Genomic DNA, 8312 nt, shown 5'->3' with positions numbered 1-8312 from the left:
CCTGGTGTCAGGGACAGATTGATCTTCTGCAGAAAATATGGTGAATGGACTGCTGAGGACTGGGGCAAAGTCATATTCTCAGATGAAGCCTCTTTCGGATTGTTTGGGGCATCAGGAAAAAGGCTTGTCTGGAGAAGAAAAGGTGAGCGCTACCATCAGTCCTGTGTCATGCCAACAGTAAAGCATCCTGAGACCATTCATGTGTGGGGTTGCTTCTCATCCAAGGGAGTGGGCCCACTCACAATTTTGCCCAAAAACACAGCCATGAATAAAGAACGGTACCAAAACACCCTCCAACAGCAACTTCTTTCAACAATCCAACAGTTTGGTGAAGAACAATGTATTTTCCAGCACGATGGAGCACCGTGCCATAAGGCAAAAGTGATAACCAAGTGGCTCGGGGACCAAAACTTTGACATTTTGGGTCCATGGCCTGGAAACTCCCCAGATCTTAATCCCATTGAGAACTTGTGGTCAATCCTAAAGAGGCGGGTGGACAAACAAAAACCCACTAATTCTGACAAACTCCAAGAAGTGATTATGAAAGAATGGGTTGCTATCAGTCAGGAATTGACCCAGAAGTTGATTGAGAGCATGCCCAGTCGAATGGCAGAGGTCCTGAAAAAGAAGGGCCAACACTGCAAATACTGACTCTTTGCACAAATGTCATGTAATTGTCAATAAAAGCCTTTGAAACATATGAAGTGCGTGTAATTATATTTCACTACATCACAGAAACAACTGAAACAAAGTTTTGCAGCAAACTTTGTGAAAACTAATATTTGTGTCATTCTCAAAACTTTTGGCCATGACTGTAGAAGTGACCCAGCATTTTGCTCAGGGTCTCCGTTACACATTTATGCTGACCTCGGGGCATGAAACTAACGGCTCCCTCCGGGCTCCCTTTAGCAAACTGTTTTATGCTGTTTTTGCACCACAAGACCGGCAGCCTGTTGTGTTTGTTCACATAATTTAAATCTAAAGGGTAAAATTGCATAACAACCTTAATGAATTGCTTATGCTTTAAAAATCACTGCTAGAGACAACCTATTATATTCTGTAGCTCAGGTTTATAAGTGTAATGCAATTCTTTCTCAGACTCTACCCTCTAGATAGTTTTCTACATTCATGTTTTCCATGACACTTCTATGCGATGTTCTATCTCTTGCATTTTAAATTCAATAACATTTTATTGAACTGTAAAAAAAAAAGCAGTATCCTCTTTAAAACACATGGCCATCTGCCACATTGTTTGAATGGCAGTCATATTCAGTGCTGTATAGTATCTAACCACAGAAAAATCTGCATATATGAGCATATCCTTAAAGGGGTTATCTGGGTTCAGAGCTGAACCCGGACATACCTCCATTTTCACCCCGGCAGCCCCCTGACTTGAGCATCTGAGCAGTTCATGCTCCAATGCTCCCCTTTGCCCTGCGCTAAATCGTGCAGGGCTAAGGCTTTTTCTGGAGTTCTGGTGACATACCGGGGCTTTCCATGCGGCTGCCAGGAAGCCTGGTGACGTCACCGGCACTGATGGGCGCGATTTAGCGCTGCCCATGCCTGTAAATCGGCTGGGGCAGCGCTAAAGCACGCCTATCAGAGCCGGTGACATCACCGAACACACTGCTGGGCGAAAGCTTCTGCCCGGCAGTGTGTTATTGAAAACAAAACAGACCATGCACTGCGCGATCCAGTGCAGGGCAAGGGAGCGCATCGGAGCATGAGATGCTCCGATGCTAGCCTCAGAGGTGTTGCCTGGATGAAAATAAGGGTATGTCCGGGTTCAGCTCTGAACCCGGACAACCCCTTTAAAGGGAATCTGTCATGATGACAGCATCTATCTAACTAAACCATGTAAGCAGGTCCTTCTGCCTCCTTGACTGACTCCTCCAAATCCCGTTTATCCATGCAGCACTTTGTCACAGAATACACTGCACCTATAAATATAAAAAAGAAAATGGCTGCACACCATTATAAATACAAACAATAGAGCTAAGAAATGGGGGTCATTTAAAAGTGGTACAATCCTGACTATAAGTGAGTCAATGGAAGCTCTTAGCACACATATTTGATCAAACATGTGTCAGACCCATCTACCAGGCGTCAAGGTGGCTTCCGCAGATGGGTACCTAACACTAGTATACTGCCTCTCTTTGAACTTACCTAAGCCTACAATATTCAGGGCAGTGTAGGAACCAGCTACATTTATACTCTGCTCAGAAACCCCAGGTAGATGGGCGTGTTCAGTCTAAAAGAGGCGCTACCCTCAAAAATTCTACAAAAAATGTATAATGGTGTGCAGCCATTTACTTTTTTATAATCATGTTTGCTTCATGGATATGCACCTGTGATTTCTGAAGGTTCTAGTCAAAAAATTTTGTAGAATAATTGAGGGTGGCGCGTCTTTTAGACTGAACACGCCCATCTACCTGGGGTTTCTGAGCAGAGTATAAATGTATCTGGTTCCTACACTGCCCTGAATATTGTAGGATTAGGTAAGTCCAAAGAGAGGCGGTATACTAGTGTTAGGGACCCATCTGCGGAAGCCACCTTGACGCCTGGTAGATGGGCCCAACACACGTTTGATCAAATATGTGCGCTAAGAGCTTCCATTGACTCACTTATAATCGGTATTGTACCACTTTTATTTAGAATGACCCCCATTTCATAGCTCTATTGTTTGTATGTATAATGGTGTGCAGCCATTTTCTTTTTTATAATCATGTTTGCTTCATGGATATGCACCTGTGATTTCTGAAGGTTCTAGTCAAAAATGTTTGTAGTATACAGTTACACTGGACCATTTCTGTGGGAGAGATACCAACAGAAGTTCATGGTGCCTTTCCTGGTTGTAAAGTATTATAAAGTTAGATTGCATATGCAAGAAGCTCTGGGGTTTGGTATCCATGAGAGAGTCGCTGTAAAGAGTTGGAGTACTGGTGGCATCTACAGTCTCAAATGATGAATTACCTCATCATAAAGTGCAATTCTTTGTAGTAGGTGCAATGACATTGTACCCCTCAGATGCCGCATTCATACATGATTGCGGCATCTGATGCAAATAGCACGGTGTAAAATTTATTTTTAAAAAAGCAAAAAAATTCATACCTACCTGATCCATTTGCTCGTGACAGGCCGGCCGCCATCATCTTGCATGAAGAGCCTGCTGGCTTAGTGACGTTATACGTCACTGTTCATGAGACTTCGGCTGAGATCTTCAAGCAAGATGGTGGCCACTGGCCCGTCAGGAGCAAATTAATCAGGTAAGTATAATTTTTTTTGTTTTTTACACTATTTTGGGTTAAATCGATTAGCTACCATGAAGCACAAGGAAATTCGGCTTCGCGGCAAATAAAATTTACCCTGAAATTTGGATTTGTGGACTTTGTTTCGCTCGTCACTAGTAAACACTAAACATGGCTACATAGAAAATCCTCACGAGAAAGAAAAACTATAGGATCTTAGGATTTTTAAATATAGAGATTATCATAGAAATAAAAAAATATTCTACCAAAAATTCAAAAAAATATGTTCAACAAACAAACTTAAACAATATTCTGATGACACAGTGGGGGATATTGGCGTACCCATACACCAGTCTTGATCTTCCTGCACTGGTGTGAGATGCGCCAAATTCATTACGAGGCAGATGCACATCTCTACCTTCCCGTGTGCCAGAAACGGAAGTTTACGGCAGCCAGAGGCTGGTGCAGGCTTTAGCTATAACTTCCACCAGTTTCTTGCGTAAGTTATAGTAAATACGGTGAGCCGTGTGAAGTGGCAAGAAGCCCAAAAAAAAAGGCACAAATTATGGTGCACATATGGTGTGCGCCATAATGTGCAACTTTTTTAAGCCAAAATGGTGGCATAAGGAGCATTATGTGCTACGGAATATCTTAGAACTATAGAAAGCATGATTATTATGTTGCAGTTATCTCTCTTTTATTCAACTTCTGTGTCAGAAATAGTACAACAGGTGCTTCATAAATATGGCGCATGTTCTGACCACCATATTTCTCAATGTATTTACAACTGATATAAATTAAATCTCCTGCTTCCCTTCACATAGTATAACCCAGGGGAAAATGTATATGTTTTGGTTGTGAATAAGGCTACTTTCACATTAGCGGCACGGACCTCCGGCAGGCTATTCCGTCGGGTGAACAGCCTGTCGGATCCGTCCTGCCACTAGTGACTGTGTGCCTCCGGACTGCCGCTCCGTCCCCATTGACTATAATGGCAAGAGGCTGCCGGAATAAAACTACGATATGTCCGACATTCATTCCGGCAGCCTCTTGCCGTGCGCTGCCGTGCCTCGCCGGAACCCCGCCCCGATAATAGTCAATGAGCTGAATAGTCAGCTGACGGAACAGTCTGCCGGAGGTCCGTGTCACTAGTGTGAAAGTAGCCTTACCTGTATAAGTCTACTTAATTGGCACTGCCACTATGTCCTTCTTTTGTTCCACTAAAGAGTTATTGGGCACAGCTCTTTCAAAAGCGCACAGTGATGTACACCAACATACACTCTCCTTGCAGGCCGGCATATGGCTGATTTAACGTGTTTTGCGACAAATTAATTTGGAACACGGCAAATTTCTTGGAGAAATTCAGCGAGGCGTCTGATTTGAATTTGCTTATCTCTAGTAATTAACAATAAAGAGGACAGTATACTGCTACAGATGGATCTGGCTTGATTGGAGGCTTCGGCAGAGAAGGGGCAGATGAGGCTTAACCTGGGGTGTAGCTAAAGGCCCCCGGGCCCTGGTGCAAGAGTTCAGCTTGGGCCCCCCTTCCCTCAGTGCTATGTGGCCAGGGGCAGGGTTGCACATAGCCCTTGTGCTGCCTGAGGCAAAAATTTGAACGGCACAGAGGTGTAACTTGACCTGCATGCACTTTCTATAAAACCAGTGTCTTCTTATGTGGCACACGGGTCTTTGGGCCCCCTCGGGCTCCTGGGCCCGGGAGCGACTGCTAACTCTGCACCCCCTATAGCTACACCCCTGGGTTTAAAACTGATGTGTTAAAATGATAGGTTATGCACATAGGAAGGAATAATGCAAGTTAACCCTACATACCAAATGGTAACACACTAGGTAACGCTGACATGGAAAAGGACCTAGGAATTTTAGTTGGCAGTAAACTGAACTGTAGCGACCAGTGTCAGGCAGCTGCTGCCAAGGCTGATAAGATCATGGAAGTGCATCAAAATCCGCATAGATGCCCGTGATGAGAACATAGTCCTGCAACTTTACAAATCACTAGTAAGATCACACATGGAGTACTGTATGCAGTTGTGGGTGCCTGTGAATGGGTGGACTACAGTACCCAGAATAATTATCAAAATTAGGGTTATTCACTTTAGAAAAAAGACGACTGAGGGGAGATCTAATAACTATGTATAAATATATCAGGGGACAGTACAGAGATCTCTCTAATCATCTATTTATCCCAAGGACTGTGACTGTGACGGGGGGACATCCTCTGCGTCTGGAGGAGGGGTGCACAACCTTTTCTGGTTGGAGGCCACATTGTCAGAAGGAATCCCAAGGTCCAAAAATAAAAGTTAGAGTTATACCCGTTACCTTAAATATAACTTATGTTTTAGACTAATTCATCATCAATCATTACCTAATATAATGTAAATTTCACATATTTACCGTTCAGTAGTTATACAAGTAGTTTTCTTCCTCTGTTACCCACTGCGTTGCCTCATAAATTACCATGGCATCGACCTGTAGTTCTGAGCCTTTGTTAGGTCGAGCATGCCCAGTGTGTTGCTGTCAGTTCTGTAGCTAAATGTCTTGTGAAACAAAGGGCGTGTCCGTGTGCTGGTGATTACTGAGTAGAGGGGGCGTGGCCGGACTGTATATCAGGCAGCCAATCAGTAAACATCAACACTCACAGCAGGAAAGCTAGGGATTGTGGGGATTGTAGTCTTTGTGAGGAGGGGTCAGGCGCCATGATACTCTGTGTGTTACAGGCTCGCACAGGAGCTAGACAAATGGAATGCAAGGTAAATTGAAGCTCTGGTTATATGTATAGGTATGGGTTCTGGATGGGTCACAGCCTGCAGCCTAAATACAGTTTTTCAAAAATTAAGTTACTTTACCAGAATACCCCTTTAAAGGGGTATTGCCAACTGAAATACTGTATTTATGGAAAATTGTACATACAATATACACTCACCTAAAGAATTATTAGGAACACCTGTTCTATTTCTCATTAATGTGATTATCTAGTCAACCAATCACATGGAAGTTGCTTCAATGCATGTAGGGTTGTGGTCCTGGTCAAGACAATCTCCTGAACTCCAAACTGAATGTCAGAATGGGAAAGAAAGGTGATTTAAGCAATTTTGAGCGTGGCATGGTTGTTGGTGCCAGACGGGCCGTTCTGAGTATTTCACAATCTGCTCAGTTATTGGGATTTTCACGCACAACCATTTCTAGGGTTTACAAAGAATGGTGTGAAAAGGGAAAAACATCCAGTATGCGGCAGTCCTGTGGGCGAAAAATGCCTTGTTGATGCTAGAGGTCAGAGGAGAATGGGCCGATTGATTCAAGTTGATAGAAGAGCAACATTTACTGAAATAACCACTCGTTACAACCGAGGTATGCAGCAAAGCATTTGTGAAGCCACAACACGCACAACCTTGAGGTGGATGGGCTACGACAGCAGAAGACCCCACCGGGTACCACTCATCTCCACTACAAATAGGAAAAAGAGGCTACAATTTGCACGAGCTCACCAAAATTGGACTGTTGAAGACTGGAAAAATGTTGCCTGGTCTGATGAGTCTCGATTTCTGTTGAGACATTCAAATGGTAGAGTCCGAATTTGGCGTAAACAGAATGAGAACATGTATCCATCATGCTTTGTTACCACTGTGCAGGCTGGTGGTGGTGGTATAATGGTGTGGGGGATGGTTTCTGGGCACACTTTAGGCCCCTTAGTGCCAATTGGCCATCGTTTAAAAGCCACGGGCTACCTGAGCATTGTTTCTGACCATGTCCATCCCTTCATGACCACCATGTACCCATCCTCTGATGGCTACTTCCAGCAGGATAATGCACCATGTCACAAAGCTCGAATCATTTCAAATTGGATTCTTGAACATGACAATGAGTTCACTGTACTAAAATGGCCCCCACAGTCACCAGATCTCAACCCAATAGAGCATCTTTGGGATGTGGTGGAACGGGAGCTTTGTGCCCTGGATGTGCATCCCTCAAATCTCCATCAACTGCAAGATGCTATCCTATCAATATGGGCCAACATTTCTAAAGAATGCTATCAGCACCTTGTTGAATCAATGCCATGTAAAATTAAGGCAGTTCTGAAGGCAAAAGGGGTCCAACACCGTATTAGTATGGTGTTCCTAATAATTCTTTAGGTGAGTGTATATCACAAATCTCTAGTTATGCCCCCAGGATTCCCATCTAATGGGTGAATACATGAAAAATGTATGTGAGCGCATAGACATACATGTCTGTCACCAGATGGTTGGGGGCCTCACAGAATGATTTTCCTGATCTAGAGTAAAGAAGGTTTCTACACAAAAATAGAAGAGGATTCTTTACTGTACTGTACTGTACAAGACTATGGAACTTTCTGTCAGAGGAGGTTGAGTTCTAGAGGGGTCTGCCTGCATTTCAATAGTGTTATAATATTACACGTTACCGTTAGGCCCCCTGCACACGAACGTGTGCTTCCCGTTGCCGTATTGCGGACTGCATTTGCGGATCCGCAATACACTGGTACCGTTCCGTGGGCATTCCTCATCACGGATGCGGACCCATTCACTTGAATGGGTCCGCAAATCCAGTGATGCGGAATGGTACGGAACGGAAGCACGGAACAGAACCCTACGGAAGCACTACGGAGTGCTTCCGTGGGGTTTCGTCCCGTACTTCCGTTCTGCAAAAAGATAGAACATGTCCTATCTTTTTGCGGAACGGCCGGATCGCGGACCCATTCAAGTGAATGGGTCAGCGATCCGCTGTGGCTATCCCACGGACTGTGTTCGTGCATTGCGGCCCGCATTTTTCGCACAGGGCGCACACGTTTGTGTGCAGGGGGCCTTACTAGAATTCTGGAAAAGGGTCATTCATCCAGGAAGCTATTCTAATAGATTTTTTTTCTTCCTAAGATGAGGTTCTCATGGAGTTTTTTTTGCCTTCCTCTGGATCAACTTTACAGGATGATAGACTGAACTGGATGAACTTAACTGTCTTTTTCAGCCTTGCAACCTGTTACTATGAATATAATAAAACTGTATACAGCCACCACTTGGGGGTGTTTAGTACATA

This window comes from Bufo gargarizans, chromosome 2 (genome assembly GCF_014858855.1).
Source record: "Bufo gargarizans isolate SCDJY-AF-19 chromosome 2, ASM1485885v1, whole genome shotgun sequence".
Taxonomy (NCBI): domain Eukaryota; kingdom Metazoa; phylum Chordata; class Amphibia; order Anura; family Bufonidae; genus Bufo; species Bufo gargarizans.
Note: the sequence above shows the minus strand (reverse complement) of the source record.